This window comes from Pleurodeles waltl, chromosome 4_2 (genome assembly GCF_031143425.1).
Source record: "Pleurodeles waltl isolate 20211129_DDA chromosome 4_2, aPleWal1.hap1.20221129, whole genome shotgun sequence".
Lineage (NCBI taxonomy): Eukaryota > Metazoa > Chordata > Amphibia > Caudata > Salamandridae > Pleurodeles > Pleurodeles waltl.
The window spans coordinates 954648169-954675006 of NC_090443.1; positions in this window are offsets into that span (position 1 = coordinate 954648169).

Consider the following 26838-nt stretch of genomic DNA (forward strand, 5'->3'; position numbering starts at 1 on the left):
CAGAAGTCTCACGGAAGACTGGGGTTGAGGTTGTCCGGGGGTCCCGGGGCATTGCATTACGAATGAGACCAAAACGGAGGACCAAACAATGCTTAATTTGAGCCGTTGGTTTCCGGTGCGGGGCTCCAGCACTTACTTTTGAGAGCCAGCACTAATTTTTCTGCCTTAAGCATGTACTGTGAGCAAAAGACACATATGGGAAAGATGGAGGAAGAGAAAAACGAATAGGCGTCACAAAGGGAGAAAGCAGAAGGCTGCAAAGGCAAGCTGAAGGGGCGGGGAGTGGCTGTAAATGGATTAAAGAGTCCCGAGATGACTTCAGAATTATGCCGCCTCAGTATTCTGTGCTCGCACATTTAATTGCCACAGCGCGTGCTTGGGCACCGGCTCGTTTTTATTTACAAGTTAAGCACTGGCAGAAAGTACACCTTTTTAGCACTCGAATGTAGGTAACAAAGTCAAGCAATAACAGACGATAATTCATTGCCCAGATAGTGGTTTAATTTAATGGAAAAGTTTACTTTTAACTCCAAACGCTGGGCCTGACTTGTCGTCTTGACGCGGAGGGTGGGGACAGTTCCTGCCTTTTTCAGCCATACTCTTTTTGTTTTGGTGTCAGAAGAAAGGTGGGGTTGTGTTATGGTGGTGCCAGGAATCTCATATCAACCAGAACGTGCTTCCCCCAATTCATTGAGTCGTAGTTAAGTGGGGAAGCTACTCCCTCAATTGTACCTATGTAGCTGGTTTCTGGGAGCAGTGAGGCAGGGTATTTTCCCTTTACTTCAAAAGGACCCTCTATCCACACCCTACAGTACACTACAAATGACCTCAGGAATGCTGAGGGGCAGCCCTATAATTCACACTGTTCTGTGGGGCTCCATGCATCCTCCAGGATGTACCACTCTTATTTAGGAAATCACAGTGGGTTACTTTGTTGCCATAGTTACATACTAATGCATGCAAACTACACACGTGTGCCATCGATGTCCTACATGTATGGAGAAAAGGAACTATTTGCAGGGAGCTGAAAGACCAACTTACAATGTGAGAGAAGCAAGTGGACAACTTTTCCGGAGAGGCAACTGGTATAAATGTCACACAGTCCTTTTCTTATTTTTACATCTGTGGACGCCATCTTAGGCAGTACCTGCTGTTTCGTTCGAATATGTATGGACCTCCTGAAGTCTACTTGAAAATGGCTGATGTTCAATGCGCCAAAGGCAAGCACGTCTGTGCTCGTTAATGCTATGGTTGTGCAGTAGGCAGGACACACAGCTTGTCGGCACTGCCCTCAGTGTTCTCTGAACAATGGGACTCTGCCCTTGTAGCCCTTCCCATCCTCACTTCAAGCCGGTTCCATCACAGACACAGTCATGTGAATACATGGTACACTCCAGAGCTCAGAACAGATAACAGATAAATTACTGACTAGAAGAGCGGATCGTAAATGGAGTTAGGACTATTTGAATAATTTATATAATCTGTTTAAAATTCAGTTTAAGCTGTATAAAGTGCTGCTACATGCCACCAAGGCTTATTTTACTTCTGAAAAATTGTCTCATCTCCATCCTCATCTCTTGCGCTCCTTCTGGTCGTGCTAAGTTCATGTCATCTGCATATTGTTACTCAGGTTTTGTGCCCAATGAGGCTCCCTGTGATAGCGTTACCTGCTACTTTAATGAAAAAATGTATTAGTTATGAGGCCATGATATCCTCCTGATTTTACAGCCACTTTTTAATGTGAGGAGCTCATATCCTCACAGCATCAAGATCCTTCCAATGCGCTCCTGTGGAGTCCAGTTCCCCCTTGCCTACTCTCACATGATCAGCCTCAGTGGTATTACCCTATCTCCGAGAGATGTCCATTGAGCAGGTTAGAAATACATAATTACGCTTCTCCTGGCAGTTTGTAAAGTCAAGGAACAGCATCTTCCTAATTAGCTGAATTCTGTTCTTGGCCATTTCAATTTACTTCACTGGTCACTGTGTTTTGTCCTAAGATTAATCCAGAGGCTGTCGTGGGCAGCACACCCCCAGGAACTGCACTCTACTCAAAACCAGGCCTTCTTATGGGCTGGGATTGCTTTACACGTTGACTGCTTTTGATCCATTGGTCAATTACATCTTTTTAGATCATCTCAATGGAACGGAGCTGGCTGGAATGGCGTTAGAATCGTTCAAATCTTTGTTGCTGGATTCTTTCAACTCTTCCACGTTAGTAGATCTGTTTTTAGGGTTGAGCCTGCGTCGCATTCGCTTGCGCATGCGTTTCGCTAGCAAGACGCTTTGGGGATTAATAAGGTCTTGGAACCCCGTCCACGTGACGTCTGTGTCTTTCATTGGTCCGTGGGCTTGCCTGTTAGAATCTGCTTGATTTCATTAGTGGAAGGCACGCATACGTCATGCCTTTTCCGGTGGTTAGCCCTCCTCGAGCGCATCGGCCAAGTACAGAAAACATGCAAGGCTCTCTGTTTTCCATTCGGTTTGTGGACTACTTTTTCTCTATTTTTGCAACGCGATCTCGCTTGGCAGAAGTCGAGCGCTTTGCATAATATCGACCCTGTTACACAGTTAACTGCACTTTTTCCGGTTACGTACATGGTTTATGTCGCAAGAAAAGCTTACAACGCTATTAGCTCTAACATGAGCAAATGCAAGACCCATTGCATTGCAAATGCTTGTTTTCGTTTCTCATCTTGTTTAATATTTATGTGCAATCCCTTGGATAGATAATCTACAGGGTTCAAGATTCTGTCCTACGCCGATAACACCCAGGTGCTGCTAAATTTTGACCCCGCCACTCAAGCCCTGGAGGACAGGGTAGGGAATTGTTTTATTGCATTGCAACAATGGACGTCAAATGACATTCACAAATTGAATGATAGCTAAACCAAAATCCTCCTGCTAACTAATGATTCATCAGTGTAGTCTGAAACTCCCCGGCCAACCTCATTAGGAGAGTTGCCCTGACAGAACCTTTAAATGAAGAAGCTAGACATTTGGGCCCTGATTTATACTTTTTTTGCGCCTCATTAGCGGCATGTTTTGACGCAAAAGCGGCACCAAAAAAAGTATAAATCAGGGCCTTGGTTTGAAATCAAGCAAAATTTCGACAACCAGATAGAGAATGACTCTGCCTCCTGCTTTCACATGCGCACCATTAGGAAAATCCTTCCTTACCTCCTTACGGACAAATGGGCATCATTGGTTGGACCACTGATTCTTCTCCACTGTATTAACTTGGACTGCCTGAAAACCAACTAAGGAGATGACAAAGCATTCAAAATATGGCAGTCCACTTAGTAACTCATCATATAAGTTTAAACATTTGTCCAAGCCCGTAGATCACTGAAGTAACTGCCTATTACTAAAAAGAATTATGCATAAGGTGGTGTGTCTCATCCAAGGAGCAGTTTTCCTGCCTGGCCCTACATTTCTCTCTGGTCAGATGGTTGCTCGTGTGCCTACCTCCACTGTCATGATCCATCTCTCTCTCTTCTGAGGATTCCGTGGTTTAAGAAGGAGTGCCTTGGGAGAAAGTTTGTTAATAGTCATAGACAATCAACTCTGGAGCACTTTACCTATGTACATAGGCGCTATGACCTATAATGATGCTTTTTGAAAAGCATTGAAAACCTTTGCCTTTCATTGATTGATTTGGTCAGTTTTGTCTCCTTTTGGCCATTTGTGCTGTTTATCTTTGTGGGGGTGGACTTTGTTCTCTTAGTGCCATGACTCCGTCTGGTAACCATGCATATTATTAAAAAAAATTAAACAAGTAAATAAATAAATGCATACATAAAGAAAATAAACAAACAAATACAAATGGCGTATCCTGCTACTAAATTCAGTTGCTGCCACTACGCATCTTCAGTAGTGAGATAATGTTAGTCGCGCTCAGAAAAAGCACTTGATGTGCCCTTCTATACCGCTGAGCCTAGCCCTAGGGCTCATTCCATGTCACCGGAAACCCAAAGTGCACACTCATCGACTATTCTGAGCCCAGATTTGGGCAAGGGCAGATTAGATTAGATTAGATTGGTGATTAGAAAGATCGGATTAGGGGCACTCTTCTGAGTGCACATCACTTTGTCAAGTTAGGCATGCAAGGTCTGTTGGTAATGACTACTGATTCTTACAGAAAATGTCCACATCGAGGTTTCCAAATGAGCAACTGTGCAGTAAAGTTCAGTGTTGCCACTGAGGGCTTCTGGTTATGTCATAAATGATGAGGGGGAAATTGAGTGTTTTATAGATGTCAGCAGGGGCCCATTATGTACTTTTTGTGGCTAGTTAAAAAAAAATGTATGGGCCTGTCATTCACGGTTTTTGTTTTCTATATTTACAATACAGCGTACCTTTTTCTTATTCCACATTGTTGGCAATGACCCTTTCTGCAGGGTTATCCCCAAACGTTTTGCCTTTCTCCTCCTATTTTTCTGACCCTCTTTTTGTTGGCTTTAGGACTCCGGGCACTTTTCCACTGCTAACCAGTGCTAGAGTGCATGTGCTCTCTCCCCTACAACTTGGTATAATTGGTTTACACCTGTTTGCCCTATTTCATTTACCTGTAAGTCCCTTGTAAGGTGGTATAACGTACATCCAGGGCCTGTACATTAAATGCTACTAGTGGGCCTGCAGCGCAGATTGCACCACCCACAGAAGTAGCCTTTCAAACCTGTCTCAGGCCTGCGTGTGCAGTTTTCTGCCACACTGACTTGGCAAGCCAAACTACTTGCCAAGGCCTAAACTCCCTTTTTGCTACACCTAAGTCACCCGTAAGGGAGGCCCTAGATAGCTCTATGGGCAGGGTGTTGTGTATGTAAACGTGTGTACGGTAGGGCATATGTCTTTATGTATTTCATGTCTTAGTAGTGAAAAACAGCCTTGTTAGTTTCTCACTACTGTGAAAGCTGCTCCTCTCATAGGATTGCTTTGGAAGCGCACTGACATATATCTATGTGGTATCTTCTGATCTATGAGGAATAGCGTGGGAATGTTTAGTATGTTTGGAATGGTAGTGAGAAATGTTGCTTACTGGTGTAGGTGGATTTTACATTGCTATTTTAGAAATGAAACTTCTAGAAAGTGGGCATTTCTCTGTGCTTATAATTCCAGTGCTTTTGCAGCCTGACACCAATCCACCTCTGGCGCAGAGTGACAGCTCTACTTGGTGCATACTTTCCAGACAGCCATCACACAGGAGGGGCTGGGTGTGACAGAAGAGGCATCTGCATAGTGATAGTCTTTCTGGGCTGGGGAGAAGAAGGGTCGTTCACACCTTACATGTTAATATGATATGTCCTGCCCGCACACAATGGACTGATTACAGTCTAGAGACAGGGTGTTGTGCTTGACTTGAAAGGACTTCTTTGAAGTTACCCCCTGAACAAAGGCATTTTTGAGTATAAGTAGAAGGGCTATTGCCCCCTGATTGCAGAGCACTTTTGGAACTGGGACTGAACCTCTGCTAGAGGGACTGCTGGACTGCACAAAGGACTGCTCTTCTTGTGCTTCTCTGCTGCCTGGTGTCTACTGGGTGGCCCTAAGGACTCATCTGGATTGCTTTTATGCATGTTGCCCTGCTGCCAGCCTGTTTCCTGACTCTGGACTCCCAAGGTCACTGTGGTGACGTGAGGAGGAATTGCAATCCCTGCCCCTTTAACTACCTGGATGTGCTGGCCTGTTGTTCACTACATGTGCCCCTTCTGAGTGCCCCCCAGGGCTTGGTGGTCTGCCCTGTGCTTTAAACGATCAGCACAAGGGACGCGCTGTTTATGGAGTCTTGCCTTCACTTATAGGGTCTGTTGAGCACTCTGCATTTCCATTGCACCAGACTCGGACAAACATTACACTCTTTTGCTGCCTTCCTAGAGCGTAGGTACTCACAAACATTTACTCAGGGTCAAAACGTACGGTCTGGTATGTGCCCAAGGGCCGCATTGAAGCTGTGACATTCCCAAGGAGACAGAGTAGGGTGAGGGATTATGGGGATGGGAAAAATAATGTACCTTTTCCCAACATTTAGAGGAAATGATTTCTTTCAAATCTTTTTTGTACATTTTACATTCTGTTACCTGTAGGTTATAAAACCAAAAACAGATACAGAACATTTTGTTCGTTTTAACAACCTGTCCCCCTACTCATACTCACTGACCTTGTCCCAGTGTACTCATGACCACAGTTTCCTTACCTTTTTTTATGCACCTCCACTGCCCTCCCAGCTAAGCCAGGGATGCCTATGAATATGGATGCCTTGCTGAAGGTACAAGTTGAACTTGCTGTTAAAGCAAAGCCCAAAACAAGAAAAGTATGAACAGCATGCCTTTGCAACATAGTTTTTATAGCTTTTCCGATTCTGGGCTTTCTTTCTGTAGTCATTTCAGCTTGTTCTATGAGCAGAGCAGCATTGCTCGTAAAACAAGGTGAACAAACTTTAGAAACAAAGCCCAGAATCACCAAATGATGCTGCTTGGCTAGCAGAATGAACAAAAAAACTGACCTCGAACAGCTTTATCTGCGGCAACAAAGGGTCCTAAAGGGAGCTCTGCGGGCTGCAAGGAAAGATCTGCTGGGCCGCCAGCAGTGCGCAGGCCATACTTTAAGTGTCACTGTCCTAGAGTGTGGTGATGAAGTGCCTGGGGACTGTGTCGTCACAAGGCGTGTAGGGAGCGCAATGTTCTGCATGTCCACTACCTGATTTCACATCCCAATGGCTGCGTGGGGGCCGGGAACAGCCTATAAGAATTACAGCCAGTACAGAGTCTCACAGTCCCCTCTCCCGCTCTGAGATTTCCTGTGCAGAGGCCCCACGGAGCGTATTTGGGGTCTGCTCTGCATCCGGGGCTGCACTGTGCTCCTCTCTCTGAGAGTAACTTGGCTTGCAGACCACATCTGGAGGGTCAGACTCTGCTTTAAGGCTGGGAGCGCGGGGTTGTTGGGCCCACGCTCACATTACTGACCCTGGAGCGTGTTTGCTTCCTCTGTTGCCAAACATGGAGGGCGTGCTGGGCGTGTAGGAGCCGGAGGCCGGGGTCCCCCTGATAGCGACATGGCTGGAAGTGACCATCTACAAGCCCCCTCTCCAAAGTCCAGCGGGGACCGCTGTTGTCACACGGTGGACCGCTGGAAGCAGCCCCAAAGACTGTTCCACAGCACAAGGGCGCCCGGGCTGGACTATCACTGCAAACCCACCTTCTTATAGTAATCTGCCTGGCTCTGAAGGGTTCCGGGCATGCTTGCACTGCAGCCGACATTCCACCAAGGGCACTTCAGGTTCAGTGCCTCTTGTTTACATAACGCGGAGTGCAGGGGCTCCTGTGGCCTGGCTATAATCACAATTACCTTTGTCCCAGCAGGGCCCATAAAGGTAGCCGTATTTCACTTTGTAAACATGTAGGTATTTCAGTGCCCAGGAGTCCCATGACTGTTGCTTTGCTGATACAGCAGACGGTTCCTGAGTTCTGCCACTGCATTTATGCCGCTGATGTTGTCGCGTAGGCTCTCATTGTTCTAATGAGACTACTAGATTTTGAGCGGCAGAATCGCCCGCGGAGTGGGAGACCCACGGCGTGGGAGACCCACGGCGGGTGACACCTGTCGCTCCAATCTGTGTTTTGCTCCGGCTAACTAGCAGTGCCTCATCCCTACCAAAGGATAGTGATGACTGGGTGGCCGACTGCATTACATACTTGGCTTCTCAGGGAAGTCATGGTCACTCAGGTCTCATCCGGTTCTCTCACTTACAATTCAGTCTCATATATAAATGACAAACAGAAGCAGTATATGTTTCAGTATTGAGTTTAATAAAACAACTGCATCTTAGATAGAAAAGCATGAGCTGCAATAACCAGGATGACACAACATGACAGTATGAGAATTGTGACAGGAAGAGTGAAGCATAAAAACAACGCTATCATATTGTCACTATTTTCGATGGACTAATCCCTACCTAGGCTAGGATAGAGCACAGCATGTTAAGCTCTAATTCTACCCTTCAGGTTCCCCTGGGAAGACAACTACCCCCATACCTGAGCAAAGGCCTGCGGTCTGCGTTAGCATCTGTAGCGAAGCATTCGGCAATCAGCATACAGTCGTGGTTCCCTGGCTGGAACCTCCCTCTAACGTATAAGGGACAAGGAAGTGTTTTTATAATAACACAGCTGATATTCTGAGAAAATGTCCCCACGTAAGGATGTGTATTTTCTACGAATGTTGGAGACTAAACTTCTACCACGTTCACCAGCAATGTACTGTGCTGTAACCTTGGAAGAAGCACAGAGTGATCAAGAATGTCTTGTTTGAGAACAGAGTGCTGGCCTAGGCAAAAACAGTTAAAATGGCTACACAACAATGTGATAATGTAGGTAACTACTCGTTCATGATCAGCCAACACTCGTGGCTAACGTATTCCATGATCTTAGGGGGTATACTGCGTCATCGTTCAGCCATGTCATTCTATGTGCAACATTCATGATTTATGTTGTGTGGATACCTGCACAGTGTTTATGATGTGTGATACCTTTGACCTAATGATGCATTGTGATTCATGTAGTTACAACCATAACTTATCCACTGTGTCTCAAGCCCTGATATATAACAATCTTGTTCTTGCCTCGCCAAGATAATGAGTACTGGCTTAAGATTTGCGTGGTGTGCACAGTACTTGTGAATATTGTCACTTTGGTCTAACGATATATATACATGTAATACAGAAAGCTATTTTTATGTAACCCTGTGTGGAGCCTCTTTTATGGTGTATTTATTGTGTCACTGGTGTGAGTGTGTCACGCAAATGCTTTACAAATGTCCTCTGGGGATAAGCCAGACTGCTCTGTGCCAAGCTACCGGGGTGAGCCCAGGTTATCCTTGGTGTGTAACTTACTCGCCCTGACTAGAGTGGTGGGCTATGTCTGGCTGAGGTGCATACCTTAGCCACCCAGAAACCCCATCTCTAACACACAGTCTATCCAGAACTACAGCAGAACAGAGAAGGAGCAGGAATCAAACATTTGCAGTGCACATTTAAATTAATACTGTGCAATATTAAGCAGTTGGGTTGTGTGGCAGAATATCAAGTAAGAAAATACTGTTGTACAAAAACACTGCCAAGAATAACGACAACCATGATATCAAGAAGGTAAGTAGGTATATAGGTAAGTATAACTTTTCTATTTTTAACTTCACTTGCATGAAGCATAAATATATGTATTTAGTCAAGGTACACGCATGAGGCAGTAAGTATTGTAAACGTATTATTAGATATATACTTACCTTTACAGTATTATTGTAGTTCATATTCTGGTCACATTATTTTACAGAAATGGATTGTACTTGATATTTTTGTAGGATACCAAGTCAGGAATACAGTTTGTTTTCAACATATAGACTTATAAAAAGTGTCCCATGTTTGGGTGAAAATGTAGTTCCGTAAAAATGTCATAGGTTTGTAAAATGGGAGCTCCGGGATTAACATGCAGTTTCCACATCTTATTAAACTGTATGGGCCTGAGCATCATTACTGACAACACAACTCATGGAATGAGGTAAAAGCATACTCTCAAAAATACCTAATGGCAAAATATTTATTTTGATATGCACCTAAACTTACTATCTAGCACAGGTCAACAAATATTCTAGGACTGGAGTTGTAATTCTTAACCAATTAAGTTCTACCTACAACAGGAAGGTAAGGGCCTGAAGTAGAGTTTGGGGCAGGATTATCCCGTCACAAACTTGACAAATGTCCCATCTGCCTTATTACAAGTGCATTATATCCTATGGCACTTTCAGTAAGGGGGATGGGATATCCGTCATGTTTGCGATGGAGTAAGCAGTTCATCAAACACTATATCAGGCCATAAGTTTAGATGGCTTTAGGATTTGAAAGTAGTCCAAAGTTTCGTTAGAGAGGTACATGTAGATATTTAATCAACCAATCATTTTTTAATATATGCTTTGGAATCAATTTTTTTCAGACTACTGGGGGGTCACTTCGAGTTTGATGGAGCAGCGATGTAAATAGGCGATAATTCTGCCTCCCTAAACTTGTGGTTCCCCTGCCCTATTAAGCTATAGGGGAACTGCAGAGTTTGAGACACTGGGGCCTCAGTTCCTTTCACTGTCACAACCTCTGCCCTCACTGCGTATCTCCCACTTGGTCATCAGCCATAGTGGCTGTCACTCCACTCTGTTGAGCACAGGGTGACTATCACTAGATATTCCTGCCCGGCACTGCTATCAAAAGCATGGGAGTCCTACGCAGGAAAATCAAACAATGACCCTAACGCAGAGGGAGAAAAATACATGCGTGTCACTGCCATTTGTTTTTTTTTAAGAAACAAATTCCTGAAGTGAGAGTTTGTTTATTAAAAAGAAATTGTAGAGTGGGTGCAACAGACATGGTGCCCACTGGACAGAGGTTAGTGTTTTTAGTGGAGGTGCCACCTCAGTGGCCCTGCTGGTGGCACAGAGATCCCCACTTCCTGGCAGGGTTCTCTGAATTTGACCGACATTCCTCTCTTAGGGGACTAATCGAATGACCTTATATGGTTTCCTCAAGTGACATCTTTTTGCAAATTGAGAAACAAGTACACACTCAATGGCAAAACATGCACATACTTATGGTCTACTAAATGTACTAATATTAGAGATCCAGGGCCTCAGTTACAACGTTTGGAGTAGGGCAGCGCTGCAAGCCTTGCTGCGCTGCTATGCATCAAACAAAAGGGCAGAAATGCGCCGTACCTACAAGATACGGCACATTCCTGTCCTTTTACCCTTTGCTGGCGCACAAATTGCTGCCATGCCCCAACGCAGGCACGTGCCTGTGTTGCGGGGATGTTGTTCTTGTGCAGAAAGGGATCCCTTTCTGCACAATAACAATCACGAGAGACGTTTTTCTCTTTCTATGTGTGCTGCAAAATGCAAAAGACAGAAGGAGGAAAAAATGGGGTGAAATAACAGTATTCCTCCCCGTTGCGCCACCCCTGGAGTGGCATAGGCGTTTGACACATTCCCAGGTTTACAAAACCTTGTACATTTCAGAATGCGTCAAAATCCATGGGTGTTGTGTGGGAACACCCACCGCTACACCCATGGAACGCCTCTTTGACACAAAGTAAGGCAACGCAGCGACTTGCACTGGGTTGACTTACTCCATATCTACAAGACCATGAAAAACCATGCAAAGTGGCTTCGCATGCAGATGCGGCTCGCTGTGCTCACAAGGGGAGGGGCGGGTGCGGCGGTGGGAGGAAACCTTTAATAAAAAAATACAAAATAAAAAAAACTTACCTGATCTGCTGCCACGCTGCTCCTCTTATTCCCATCGCTGCAGGCAGGCACAGGCTCCCAGCCTACCGCTGCAGCCAATCCTGATGCTGCTCAGAGCAGCGTTAGGACTGGCTGGGAGCACCCAGCCAGGAGGATCCCAGGCAGACTGTGAGCCTGTTCTTGCTCTCGCCAGCCCGGTAACACAGTGCTGGGCTGGAGAGAGCACACTGTGTATGTATGTTTGGCTGGCCCGAGCTGGCTGGCCAAACATGCATGCGGACTGAGGTGAGTGCACAATGCACTACCCTCATCCAGGTCGCCCCACAAGGCCCCACCCCTTTCACAACAAAAGGATGATAAACATGATTTATTATCCTTTTGTTGCAAAAGGTTTGCAGCTTCTGCTGCTGGTGTGGGCCTACACTCCTCCATCCTAACGGACAGGCCACCACTGTTTGCGTGGTCTGCTAGATATGGGACTGCGGCCTTCGCCGCTGGTGCGTCACAAAAAGTGTTGCATCACGGCGCACACCGCTTGTAAATAAGCCCCCCAATATTCGTTTCTGATGATGTAAAAATGCAATGACATACGTTTTACATAATCAAATGTACTGTATGCAGTCACCATGGCAGGTGTTAAATACAGAAACTACTTGTCTTGTGCATGAGGGTGGAAATATAAGCAAGTAATCAATGTTTGCTTCTGTGTTTTTGATGTTTTTATGAAGTGCTTGTGGTCTTTTGACCACTTCAAGGTGCTGTAAGATGGAGAAGGAATGAATTAATGTAACGAATGAGCCTTCTTATATTGAGTCTTTGAGAATGCCGCAGTCTGTAGGATGTTAGCAGTCCTTGCAAAATGTGTATCAGTTGTTTTCAAGTCTGGGGTGGGTGGGTATGGAGTGCCAGACATTGAAGTATTGGTAGAGAAGTGATCTCGTGCTCAACTGATTGACTTTAGCCGGTTCCGGGAAACGGATGTCAGGCGTTTGCTCAGCAGGTATGGGCGGAGAAACGTGGTGACGTAATCCATTATGCTTCACCAATTTTATCTGTCTTTAGTTCATCATTTACATTGGCAACAGTTCTTTAGTTCGTGTAATGAGATTTTTCTCTCGAAACTCATTCATTCATATATAGTAATGGATTTCCAAATTACGTCGACTTTTCAGCAAATTAGCAGAATTGATTCAGCAAAGAAAATGTGGACCATATCACATGAAGACATTTAGCAAATATGTTCTATACAAACCAGGAAAAATAAAAAAGCAAGTAGACGCAATGCAAAGAGACCGCTGCCACACATGTATTTATGTTATGTAGTGTGATAAAATGTCATGACGGAAGGCGAACCCCTGTCACACAGGAAGTGGCAGCACAGGTCAGTGGGAGAAGACGGAAGTCAAGGAAAGGCCTGCGTTCAAAGTTTCACAGTGCGTTGTCGTCGTGCAAACTTAATGAAACTGAGGATTTAAAAATGGGAGAGAAACCTGTTAGGCACAATAGGCCACGTATATCCCGCGCGACAATCTATACACCACAGAGCTTAACACATTGTCCAATGTGGAAGGCGTCACCATCCACATTTTGAACTGGGGCGACCTCGGGTGCTCGGGGAATGTGTCAATGGGCTGGGCCCAGCCAGTGACACCCCTGCGCCTTTCAGAAAAGATTCACACACCCATCATGATGCTTTATGGATCATTCCGCCCAGACTGACATAACTGTGTGATCCATACGTGCCAATGGCGTTCCATATTACACCGGGGGGACTCCCAGCTCCTATCTGTGGCACAGCAGGCGGTGGGCCTGCCGGCAGACCACTCACTCACCCTGGGCCTGGCGTCGGCCTGCTCCCGCCCACCCTGTGGGACACACCATATATCAATTACAGGAGCCCCTGATAACCCCCAGAGGGGAAAGGTCGAGGTTAATGGGCAGCGGCTGTTCCCGGGAGTTAAATAGAGATGCAGGGGTCTGTGTGTGTTTTTGTGTGTGTACAACTCATTTGTCCAGCTCCCGACAGCAGCGCCGTGTTTCAACCACCAGATAAGCGTCCCCGTGTCAGAGAGGCCAAGGAAGATCTGTAGTGGCGCAGAGACAACATATTTTCCTTTAGTCAAAAGCAGCTGCACAAAAACACATTATGCGGCCTGGAAAATCTCTGAAAACATGTAGTAATTGTGATGGATACATAAAAAGCATTTCTCCTTCTGATGCGCATGCTGGTCTGTCAACAGAGTGGCCATGTGTGATTTGCGAGGGAGACCTTCTGTATAAAATTAACATTAATTCACAAATCTAAGTTTGGATTTTTGTTTACCCCTAATGAGGTATTATTGCCACTTTAAAGCGGTAGTGGCACGTTTGTTATGCGGTTTACATTACTGCGGTGCGGTCTAGATTGTAAATAAACATTTCGGGATAAAATATGATTTGGGAGTGTTTTCTCAGCTCGGAGTAAACGATTCTGATTTTGAATAAGACACACCTTAGCAATGGCATGCAGCACACACGGAATGTAGCCACATCGAGCTGTGTGGACATCCAATGTCCCTGGGGCACTTTGGGCAATTGTCGTCCTATTCCCACCCTTTACGTGTGATCACCCCCTTTCATTACACCACTTACGCGGTGGTTTTGTGTTATTCCAATTTTCCACCACTGATTGTGGATCAGTAATTACGTCGAGTTCTTATAAAAAAAAAAAAATGTATCAATTTGTGAACGTGCCATAAAACATGGGCAGGATTGTGGCATTCGAATTATATAACTGAGTTTTATCAGTTGTAGGCCTTTAATTGTAGGCCAGTGTTTGCATTATTCTACGTTTCACAGGATTCCACTCCTGTTTTACTCCCCCCTCTGAATTAGACAGTATTTTAAACATTATCAATTATCTCTGAAGCGCGGCATCGATTCACCAGCCTCCTCTTAACCCTTTTCAGTGGATGCCAGCTTAAAATGGAGGCAGTTGACACGGCGGTAAACACGGACAATGCCATCGAAGAATGCCCACGGTTTCCCCTCGATAGGTCTGAGTAGAAGCAATGGGTCGATATATTGAAAGTCACAGCAATAAGTAGGTGAGAGCAACAGATTGGCACAGGCCACCCAGGTATACAAAACATTTTTTCGGTCTCAAACTCTCTGATTCAGAGTTTGTTTCTGTGCTATTTCGATATATTAAACCCATTATGGGGGTCGTAACTTTTTACAGACTCCTAAAGTAGATTTAGGAGTAGAAAATTAATCGCTGTTTGGAAGGGGCATATTGTAGACATCCTTTCCAAATAGCGATTCCTATCCATATGTATCAAAGGTGTAGGAAATAGCTGTAAACCACTGAAAAGTTACCGACATGCAAATTGAGCCAGAAACCCATTCACCAAAGGAAAGACACCTTTGTGAATGTGCAAAAGTTTATTGGGGAGTGGGCACGATCCACGGAACCACTGCAGACTCTGAAACAAAATTCAAAAGAATAATATTTTCGTTTTAAACACAGCCCAGCATTTTTTTAAGTTGTCTTTCTTTAAGTGTGAACACAGACATGGTGGCCTGCCAGCAGCCCTGTGATACCCTTAAACTGCAGTGACTTGTAATTTGCATCCCACTGATTAATATTCATGAGATAGGTTGGATTGCACATTTTGTTAGAACCGACCTATTAGTATATAGGTCAGTTCCCAAAAAATAGTTACTGGTTGCAAAAATACTGGTCACCGTTTGTGACCAGTATTTTGCAACCAGATGTTTGTACATCCAGCCCGAGTCCCTCGAAGGACAATGATACAAATTTTATTACGGTGAAACTAACGAGCTGTGGCATGGAAGGAATTCAGGAGTCTGCGTATTACAGCAGGAAATTGCATATTTAAAATATAGCAGTAGTATGCCGTATACTGTAAACTCCCATGTGACATACAGAAAGTCTCTCCACAATATGTACAATATCTCAAAGTATCACATGAAATACCGCCACCCAAAAACATTCATCTTGTCGCCTTCATAAAATGACAATAGGAACCGAAATCACACTTCCCTGCAGGACTGCAGTTACGGATATCAATACATCTCTTGCCCTGAATGACTTTAACTGCAATAGAGATGCCTTCATTTTCTTGTCATTTGATCATGCATTGAGCTGCCATTGGACGGAGTGGTATCCGCATCCCGCAGTGCATCATACGCATTGTCCCTTTCAATGCAAGTATGTCATTGGACACTACCATTCTGACATGCTGCCCTGCCACAGAGACCTTTGCACATACATTTGGAGTCTACCTACCATGGTGTTCTCAGGTATGTGTTAAAACAGGTGCTAAACAGCTGCATTACTGAAACCACTGTACCAGATGCTTTACTGTGTGCTGTAGAACAGCATGGACAGTGATGTGTATGTACACTGATATTTGCACACCTCTCGGATAGTAAACCAGCTTTAGGACATTGGGCAATTTTAACAAAATGCTCTAAATGAGGTTTTGAGTCTCACTCTGTCTTGCCAAGAACAAGTGAGAAACACTCAGGTGTAGCTAATGTTTTTTTCTGATCAAAAAACTGTGTTAGATCAAAATTTACAACTCAGAGGAGTGTTGTTAGTTCTAATACCATGAAAGCAGTGCAAAAAATCAGCACAATGAGACATGGCAAGCCAAACCGGGAGACACATTGTGAAAACAGACAGGGATTCTAAAGCCAAGGAATGGGCAGTTTTATTTTGTAAAAGTTGCTACAACGTTAACACCTCATTTATTTTGTTTTGTTTGCACAGTGAGCTGACATAATGTACCTAACCTGCTCTAAAAATGGCGCGGAGAGCTCATGCGTAAATAGAGGTATATTACTGTAATTATAGGTGTTCTATCTGTGTATCCAGCTTTGCAGGATATGATCTCATGGAAAGTCAAACTGAGAGAAAGCTGTAGAAATGGGCAGTTCTTTAGAGTTGGCCGGACATTCAGCTAAATCCACCACCCCCGTCTTGGGTGTGTGCCCGCAGCACATTTCGGATATCATTATACCCGCCTACCGTAGTACTAAATACAGTTACAAGCTAGCCGATGGATCACCAGGTCTATACTCACCAAATATACCCTACTCCTAAACAGTGGAAACTATCCATGACTTGCTTTGTTGGCGAAGAGGCGACTGAGAGGGCAAATAAAGCCTTCATTGCTCTGCCAGCCGTGTGACTGTGACCCTAATTGAACAAAACCTTGCACTGGGGTAAAAATGGAGAATATCAATTTTACTCCATATTGGATGCTCATATAATTAGGAATGGCGCAGACATGGTGGTCCACACTTTATATATTGAGGACATGTGCAGCAAATTGACTCTACTCCACTTTGTATGCATTAAAGGCGGTACTACTTTAGAAGTGAAATCCGTTTGCACCAGTCCTTATTGTGAGAGTTGTAAAAAAAAAGTAAGCAAAATAACTTTGATACACTCTTGGACAGAACTCAACTTTCTGCAACCTGCCCACCTTCTATGCATCAGTGCCACAGATACAGTGCACAATTCTGAAAATGCCTATGTGATTTTGCTTATTATGCATTTAACGCTTTCTTTACTCATTCTTGTTGAATTTAACTATTAATTAACCCTAAATCAAAAGACCCAAGGAGTGATCGCACATGCTGACACACCCCACACCTTTAAACACACCATCAACTTAACAAACACACAGAGAAGGACCCTGCCACAACCTTGTTTTCTTGTCTAACCTAGAGACGAGTAACGTACTGTAGGTTCTCCAATTTTTGACAGTTATCTGTTTAACAACCATACCACACCAAGAAAACAATTCACCACTCAGTGATTGTTCACTATAGCCTTATAGCCCGTATAGCGGGCTCCTCCGGCCATTAAAGGCCTGCTTCAGTGTTGGTGAGGGCCTTTAACAAGGAGCGGGACTTAGTGCCGGTATAGCCCAGTTAGGGAGGGCTATAAGGCTATTAAAACATTCTGCCACTAGAGGGCAGAATGTTCTAATCAATAAAACAAAGACCTCACGGAGCCCAAGGGGATTGACATCTCCTCGTGCTCCATGAGGCCTTTGTTCACAACTGTGAACAAAAACTTTGGAATGTTGGAGCTCCGAGCTTCTACTGGCCTTTAGAAGCCCAGAGCACTCCATTGTTTTCAATGGAGCTCCCAACATTCCAAAGTTCTAATAAAGAAGAACTAAGTAGATACAGCATACTCACATGCCACTTGGGAAGGGTTCCGCATCTAGCAAAAACAAAATCGCTGTTGGTGCTCAACATACTCACACATTTTTCACAAATGACACTAATGAAAGCAGGAGGGCTCCAAAACGTGCAACGTTATTGATTCATTTAATGAACATTAACAGCTTTGTTATCAGTGAAGATGTTTAGCTCATATTACTTCAATCAATAAACAGGAAAATGTTATTGGATCTGCAGGGAATGGAAGACGCAGGTGAAGATCTAGCTGCCAGCAGTGATATCCTGAAAAGAGTAGAGCCACAACGTCAGTGAGCCCTGAATGCTCAAACAACATCACCACGTTACTGGAGGGATCTCATGTATCACCCCATTAGCTAGGAAAGATCTACCCACCTTAAAGAAGAAAAGGTGGGGCTGTGAGCACCAAGGAAGAAATTTGGGCTCTCAAAAGACAACATTGTCCATTATCCATGCGCGGAGACACAACTGAACTAAAAAGAACCAAATAAATATTGAGGTCTGGAATAAAAAAAGCTGTAGGCAAAACACTGAAGCACTTAAAACAATCAGAGAAGTGGCTGAATCAGTAATACTCTTTCATTGTATTGTTCTTCTATTTGTAGTATTTACTCAATATTTACTCAATATTTTTCGGAGAAGGAACTCTGAATTTTTCGGCATTTGTTGCCCTACGCAACAAATGCCGAAAAATTCAGAGTTCCTTCTCCGAAAAATATTGAGTTGTTGGCCATCTTCTTGTAGGCCAATTTTCTAACTATTCAAGTTCAGCATGTTTGCTCTTACAGGAGGTGAATGATTTGTTAAAGCCACTCGCACAGTTAAGACACAGCCCTTGTACAGCCAGATTTGGGGAAAAACAAATAGTGATACAAGTCGTACACTCTTTTATCAATCTAAGTGGCATTATGCCATTGATATGGCCTCACAGTGCTGTTCAACAGTCCAGGTGACATTCCAACAATATTCAGAGTATTGATCGCAGACCAGAGCCTGATTCAACTTGTGACTGTGTCTTACTCATACTGTACGGCTGTGTTTTGTTTCTCAGTTAGGTGGCTGGGTTTCTGTCCTTGAGTTGTGTGTGTGGCAGTGCTTAATTTGTAAAGAAGAGGTTCTGGAGTCCGAAGCTGTGCTCAGAATCCGGCAGCCTGCGTAATTAAACGTCAGCGTGCCACATACCAAGGATGGCAGTCTTCAGTCTGCTACTAGACACTCCCTGCCCCTTTCTCTCGTTTCTCTCAGATCCCTGCTTTCTCCCTTTGTGATGGTTTTGCCATCTTTCTTTTCTTCTCTCTTCCGATCTGTGTGTTTTAACCTCGGAAACTATCTGATGCGGACATATAAGTGCAGGTGCCTAAAAATAAGTGAGTGTGCCTCCCACCGGCAACCACCGGCTCAAATTAAGCACTGGTGTGTGTTGAGGCAACACCACTCCTCCAACTACACAGCTTTGGTGCTGTGTTACAGAGGGATGCCAGGAGGCCTGTTCTATTGAAGTAGCGCAAAATCAGGACAAGTCCGAGTAAGATGTCTTGGTGAAAGGAAAGGTCTTTTTACTGCTGGGAATGCAGTGATTTCTGACTCTGTCATAAGCTTTCTTGGATGTGAGAAGTTCTCTCTAGCGTGTTTTGTTGGAGTTTTTTTTGTATTTCTTCATGCTGGATGTTGTAGGGAAAAGTGTGATGGCTCCCAAAAAGGCATATCTGAGCTTTGTTGTATGTATGTGAGATGTCCTGTATAAAGCCTTGGATTGTATGTTGGGAAGTCCCCGGGGAACAGTTTTCTGGATTCACAGGTCTTCTTCTGAAGAGAATCCACACCACTACCCAGAACGTAGCCCTGCACATGCATGAGCAAGCAAAACCATCAGAACTAAACCCCAGACGGACGGGGAATGAGAGAGAAAGAGAGAGAGAAGAGTTGTTAAAGGACTGCAGTCCCTGTGGGCCTAACACATCCTCAGTTTAGGAGATACACAACAGATCCCGTTTTTTAAAATCTTTTCAGTCTAGTGAAATCCCTCAGTATGGCCAAATCCCACAGAGATGTCACCAGTGTAAGCCTGTCTCGCAGCCCAGGGCTATAGTGGCACCCCCCCATATTTTAACAACAGTCTGGACCAGTTCCAATTATACGGAGATCTGCCTTCAGGTAGGGCATCTCAAGGGATTCAAGCCCTTTTTCTGCTGGTTCCCCATTGACACCCTGTAAGCAGAGGAGATTGTGATGCGTGCTTCTGTGCTGAATAAACCTTGACTGGTCTGTATGGATCAGCTTACATAGGCCTTGGGGCAAAACACTGGCTTGTACTTTCACCTTAATATTAAGCTGGGATATTGGCCTATATACAGAATACGCATTTTGGGGTCTGTCCTGCATGTGGGGAAGTACTATATTATCAGGTTTTGTGGCAACATACATGCAAGTGGATGTCCAAGCCGTCCCACCAGGCATTTAAAACATCTGTGTGGGGACCTTTAGAAAAAGACATATTCATTTTATGCAATTGTCTGATAGGCTCCATTATTTCCCCTACCTCTAATTTCCTGTCCATGTGTATGATGCTGTCTTGGTACAGTGTGGAAATATCTCTAACAAATTCCTCAAGTTCCTTCCTAGGGTAGACCAGTCTAGACCTGTAAAGCTGCTCATGATACGTTGTGAAGCTTTGTGCAATTTCTATTGCTGTGTTAACTTGGATACCTTGTTCATACTAAACCTTCTGGACCCACCTAGGCTACAATTCTGAATAATAATTTCTTAGGATTCACAAAAATCCCAAGATGTATGCACTATGCACGAAACCCTACAGAATCCACCGATTTCCAAACATATACCTCTTTCCTACAACCCTACTTACAAGGATTGTGTAGTCTGAGATAAAAATGGGGGTGCTTCAGTCACTCCCACCCTAAATGTATGCTTTCTCCCATATTTTTGAAACTACATTTAAATATGTAGAGAAATGCACTGAGTATCTTCGTTAATGCCCACTAGATTTAAATGCACGTGTAAATTCACTGGGAATGCTTGTCAATACTCTCTGGATTCTGACTTTGTGAGCATGTCTAACATTCCCAACAGCTGCCTCCAACCCCTGTGAGCAGACTTCCCATTTTCCCACGTTTTCTAGTGGAATTTACAATAGCAATTTGTTCTTAATCCTGGGAATTCAAAACGTGAATTATTTGTTTTCTGACACCTGCGGTGAGGACATTTTTAGATCTGGTGTTAGACAAAATCTTTTGATATCACTAAAATAATATGAATAATATATTTTATTAAGGGCTTTCATCAGTCCACTTCATCCTTTGATTTTTTATAATACATTTACATCTTTCTTCCACCCACTATTTCATACATCATGGCTCAAAGGGTTGGCCCACTCCACTGTGAGTGACAGCATTCTGCCCTTTTGCAAGAAGCGCATTCACACACAAAGTAGTTCCCTTCAGTGGTATGTTACCTTTACCACACAGCCTTTACCACATGGAACCTTTACCACACACATTCTTACCATGTAGGCCATTTATGGACTTTACAACATGGGTCTTTACTATGCAGGTAAGCTTTTTTTTTTAACTGACATACTTAGTACACTGCAGCTTTGGCCCCAGAGGTCAGGTTGCATTGGAAAATCATTTTTTGTATTCCTAATAATGTTGGCGCCGTTCGACAACTCTCTGTGTAATTTTCCTAAAACAATGTTGATCCACTTTGGCTCCTTCATGTAAAGTTTCTTGCTGATCTGCCAAGTGGGGGCCAAGGAAAATGGGGGGGTCCCTAAAAATGTGTGGGTACTAAGGGTTTAACCCTCAGAAATATTTACATCTAGACTTTTGTCACCATCTTACTCCCGCAGTATCATACCTGAATACTCCCCTGGTGCCAAATTTTAAGAAATACTCAAACACGATTGGTAGAGGGATTTTTTTTTCCCATCAGCCAATTCGATACTGCAGTGCCTGAGTGGGAACCGCAGTAGCTGAGCTTCTTGATTGACTGGCTTCAACATGAGGACGAAATGTTGCAGTCATCATTGCAGGACTTAGGGACCGGGTCTCTTAGTCCTGAAAAACACAGCAAAAGGCCCATAAGAAACTCCCCAGTGTTTTAAATTAAAAAAACATATTCAGTGAGGGGCATATGAGGTACTGCAGTACTATTCAGGGACTGACAGTGCTGCAACAGTACAGCAGTAACCAGAAGTATTTTTTTTTAAAGATGCTAGCCGTCCTGTGGTGTATTGACTGCAAGGTCTGGCCTCAGGCTCGGCCGTGCAACCACGCTATCCTGCAATCGGCTGAAGGCTGTGCACAGTGGAAGATGGGTGCTCCCTCGGAAGGTAGGACGCCATGCATGGCAAAAGGCCAGGCTCTATGACCAGCCCCACTGTGCAGTTTGGTGAATCGATCCTAGACATATTGGTCTACTGGCCAGAGCTGCTCACTATCTGCGTGAAGATAGAAAATGTAGAACTGCAAGCCACTGCAATCCATTATTTGGTCAACCAATCTATTAGTATATAAACCGGTTCACAAAATATCTGTGGATTTGCAAAAAGTCAGTGCCCATATTGCAGCCCTTTTTTGCATATCTAACATTACTACTTTGGGACACAGGTCGAAAGTAACATACTTTAACAGTTAGGAGCAGACATAACAAACAACGTAATGTTTTTTCCTGTTTGAACCAATGACCATGGTTCTAAAAAGAACCTTTTTGGACTTTTTTTTAAATGATTATTACTTTTTTGTAACTTTTCTTTTTTTGGGGATTAAACTAAAATACACTGAAAAACAAGGTGTCTGAACTTCAAAAGACAAATAAAAAGAAATCACTTTTTTGCAGGTGGCCTGATATACTACCCAATCAGTGGCACTCTGTTCGCTAACAAATATGACTTTGGTGCAGTCCAGTAAAACATTCTAGTTCTGGGAAAGCACAGATCACATTCTTGCTGTCAAGCTGTAAGGGCATCCAGAGCAAGTGTATCTCCATGAGCCTCCATGTTCTGGAGGACAGTGCCAGAGGTAGACTTCTGCTGCAACTTCTGCATTCTCCTTTTTGTAGCGTTGAACTGACAGGAATGCCATGTACGGAGATGCTTATGCATCCCTGAAATACTGAAGAAGCACTTTTTCCCTATTCCTCAGCTGAACTCTTCAGCTTTGATTACGAGTTGGTCGGAATTACGAGTTGTTAGGTATTTAACGCATCTGATAATTATTGAATGTCTCAAATATCTCAACCTTCGTAAAAATTCTGCAGGTCAGATCTGATGAAATTTAACCTATGGGACCAGATTTACAAGGCCCTTGCGCCACACTAGTGTAATTTGTTTTACGCTAATGTGGCGTTAAGGAGGCCATTTCCCCACGCCATATTTACAAAGTGGCACAGTGCTTGCATTGCACCACTTTGTAACTCCTTGTGCCACATGATGTCTGCGCCAGGCATAATGTATGCAAGCGGGGCGTCCCCACACAGGGAGGCCGCAAAAATGGTGCAGTGAAATCACCAGGATTTCACTGTGACTTTTTTTTCTGTCAATTCTAACGTCTGCTCGGGGCAGGCATTAAAGTGGCGGGCCCATGGTAGCCTATGGGCCACCCTAGTGGTTTGCTGCACTAGCGCCATTATTTATGGTGCCAATCCAGCAAAGCATCACAATAGCGTCATGAATTATGGCCGCCATGGTATTGTTAGGTGGGGCAAGGGCAACGCAAGAAAAGTGACGCATTGGGACCGATTCGCCACTTTCTTGTAAATCTGGCCCAAGGTATTACCGTATCATGCAGATTTTGGTGCATTAAACACCACAATCTGCATGTTATTTCCCACCAACTTGTGATAGGTGTTATTTTACGCACCTGCTAAATAACATACTGAGTGTTATTGTTATTTATCGGTGCAATAAATAATAACAGATTATTTGTATGTGACTTTCTTGGAAGAAACCTTTTTCTCTCCGGGTGAAATTGTGAAGAACTCAAAAGCTATATTTTTGGGAAAGACTCTGCTTTCCTCTCAGGGTCTTGAGGTTCACGTTACTTTTTATCTAACCCCCCCCCAACGAGAGGAAAGTCCAAATAAATTAAGGGTAGTTTGCACAAAGTGTGAAGCAAGTGATGCCCAAACCCCTGATGTGGGCAAAGGGGGAGAGAACTACTTCAAATTGTGTGTATACAGTCACACAAAGCAATCCGATGTGGTTTTACTGGGCGTCAGTGATACCGCTGTACCATTTTGGGGTACCACAACATATAAAAATGAAGACGTTTTGATAAAACTTAAATATCTTTTAGTTATATGGCCCTGTCAGGAAACCCTAGGCTCCAACTTGAAAAATGATCCATTCAAAGCAAAAGTAACTTTTTAAAAAAAAGATCCTTGTCCTGTTGTACTTTTTTGGTACACACTCTATCATTGTCCTTTTGGGTGCTGCGGGAGAATCTCTGTACAAATAGAACTAAAAAAAATTAAAGAAGGCATCTAATTGGATAATCAGGGTACAATACTCAAATTATAAGCCCGCATACTTCAGAAATAAACAGAAACCAATTTCCAGAAAACCATTAATGCATTGCAGTTTAACAGAGGTAGTTTGCTCTCCAGAGATTCCAAGTCGATCATGGCCTCAGGACAAGCTCCAACCACCTACAACACCAATTACAGGCACTCCCAGAGGTAGAACTTCGCAGGATGACGAAATGATAGTGCTGAAACCAGCATCTTTAGCAGCAAACAATTCTGAAAAGTTACATGCAACTTGTGCAATCAGGGGCTACGTAGGGGCCAACCAGGGCAGTACCCTATGGATGCAAGGACACCCCAACTATATGGCTCAGACAGAATAGAAAAAGGACATCAGATAGTGGAAGGAGTTGACACTACCCCACCTGAGGAACAGTGGCAAGAACAGGAGGATGATGACAAATATATGCAGTATTTTGGAACATATTGCAAAAAGTATATGAACGTCGTGACTTCAGGGGACACTAATAAAAAGGTTGTTGCAAAAGCAGCGGATCACCACTTGAAAGAAACACAAACATTTATGCAAAAACCATAAGAGATACAAAAAAAACAACAATTAAAATTTAGAGTTAAAAAAAGTTTATCATGTTTAAAAAAAAAATGCATACAAAAATTCAAAACAAAAGGTTAAATGAATATTTTAAAACACATAAAAAAAAACTCACCAATCAAAACTACACTGGCCAGAGGCAAATCCCTACTTCCATTCTCCACTGCACACATCATGCTGTTGTGTGCGGAGGGGGTCAGGTTGGATACTTCAAGAGAGTTGTGCCCAACTGCCTCAGCACATTGCAGTACAGTGTAGTGGGGTTGCCCAATCCGGTAAATTTAGAATATGATTTAAAAAAAAACAGAATTTCACTGAAAAAAAAACAAAGTTAAAGAGACATTACAGTACAGTATGGTAATAAGATCTGAACTCACGTTAACATTTTTTAAATTATCTGCAAAACCAAGGGTTAAAGTAACTCTATAGTTAAGTGATGGAATAAAACAAGAGCACATTTTTTAAAACTGAAAAGCCACTGTAATTTGCCAGTTATACTTCAGTCAAGTACCTATAACTTGGACCCCTGTCATGCACTGCTTAGGATCTCACATATTACATTCTTTATGGCAAGTTTTTTTCCCATCTATGTATCTAGGTGGTGGAAGCCACTTAAGTGTTAAAAATTGGTGGGCAGCCCACCATGCAATGAAGGTACTGTGGACATGTTGTAGCTTTTTTAGTATCTAAAGGCAAACTCCCAAAGCGGTTGTTTGTCTTTGAAAAATAATCAATAAATCCACATACTGGGAGTTTTCATCCAATTGTCCGGCACCACAACTGTGTACATGGAAGAACTAGGCACACAAATAGACAGCAGGAATGATGTTAACCGCTCTGTGTAGAGAAGCCACTCTGATGGAATTTCCACTGCGGCAGCGGTTTCCCCGTGGCAAATGCAGCAGCAGCTCGGCCATTGGTAAAACCACCGCCCTGTGCAAAAGGGAAAGTAGCAAAGTTTAAGATTCTGTCCATTGACTGCCAACCTTTAAATGAGCTGTTACTGTAATTATTGGTTAACAAGCAAATTACTCATCTAAGAGTTGCAAGAGCAGTCAGTAGAACCCTCAGCCTACATTTCTCTGACACCAGTACCAGACACCATCAGCGCAATGCTTCAGATTGCTGCTAAACTATGTAACAGGACCACTGATGATGCTGAAGACATCAGTGTTTCAATCCACTTCCTAACATGCAGGTCAAACCACAGAGTCTTATGTATGGATCAGAACTCCCAAAACATCTCATCACACAAACTTTAATTAAGTCTGCAGCAGAAATGCTAAAAGAGTATGGCGGCCAAGACAACAAAGAGTGCTAGAAGGTCATTGTCAAGGACTACTGTGCTCTATTAAAATACATTTAACATATATACCAGCCCGCTCCACCATCAACAACTTGGGCACACGGTTTGCACGAATACACCACCTGAATCCATCACTGTAGGCAGCGACAGTTCTGCTGGTCTCTGCCGAGGCTTTTTATTCAGTAGAATGGGACTACATTTTCATGATTGTGGACCATATGGGAATACCTGCAGTGTTCTTGAGATGGGTTTGATTACTATATACAAACCCAGAGGCCCTGATGCGTTTCAATGGTAACACATTCGAAAGGTTCCCGGTCCGCGGGGGCATGAGACGGGGGTGCCCCTTGTCGCCGTTGTTATTTGCTATCTCACTGGAGCCCTTGGCATGTGCGATTGACAGCGTCATGCTGTCTACACACTGCACTTTCGTTTGCGCCTGTTGGTATCTCCTTGTATGCGGATGATATGGTGTTGTACATTGGGGGACACCACAACACACCTAGAACCTGTAATCCGTGAATATATTCAATTTGAACGCTACTCAGGGCTGAGCATTAATTGGTGAAAATCAGTGGTATTCTCGCTGAGGCCAAACACCTAAATGTGCACACTAGAGTTTCCTTTGCAGCAGAGTATAGACCCTGTTAAATACTTAGGTATATGGACCCATAGAGATCCTGAATTTGTAATACTATGTAACTTTGGCAGGGCCATCTCACTCTTGGAGGATTAAATTCAAAGAGTTCCAGAACAGCTATCATGAAAATGAAAGCACTGCCCAAATCTTTATACCTCTTTATCAACATTCCAATAGTGTTGCCACAACACTTCTTTAAAACGCTTTGAGTTCAATCAATCAATCAATCAATCAAGGATTTTTAAAGTACGGCTACTCACCCGTGAGGGTCTCAAGGCGCTGGGGGATGCGTGGGGGGGGCGG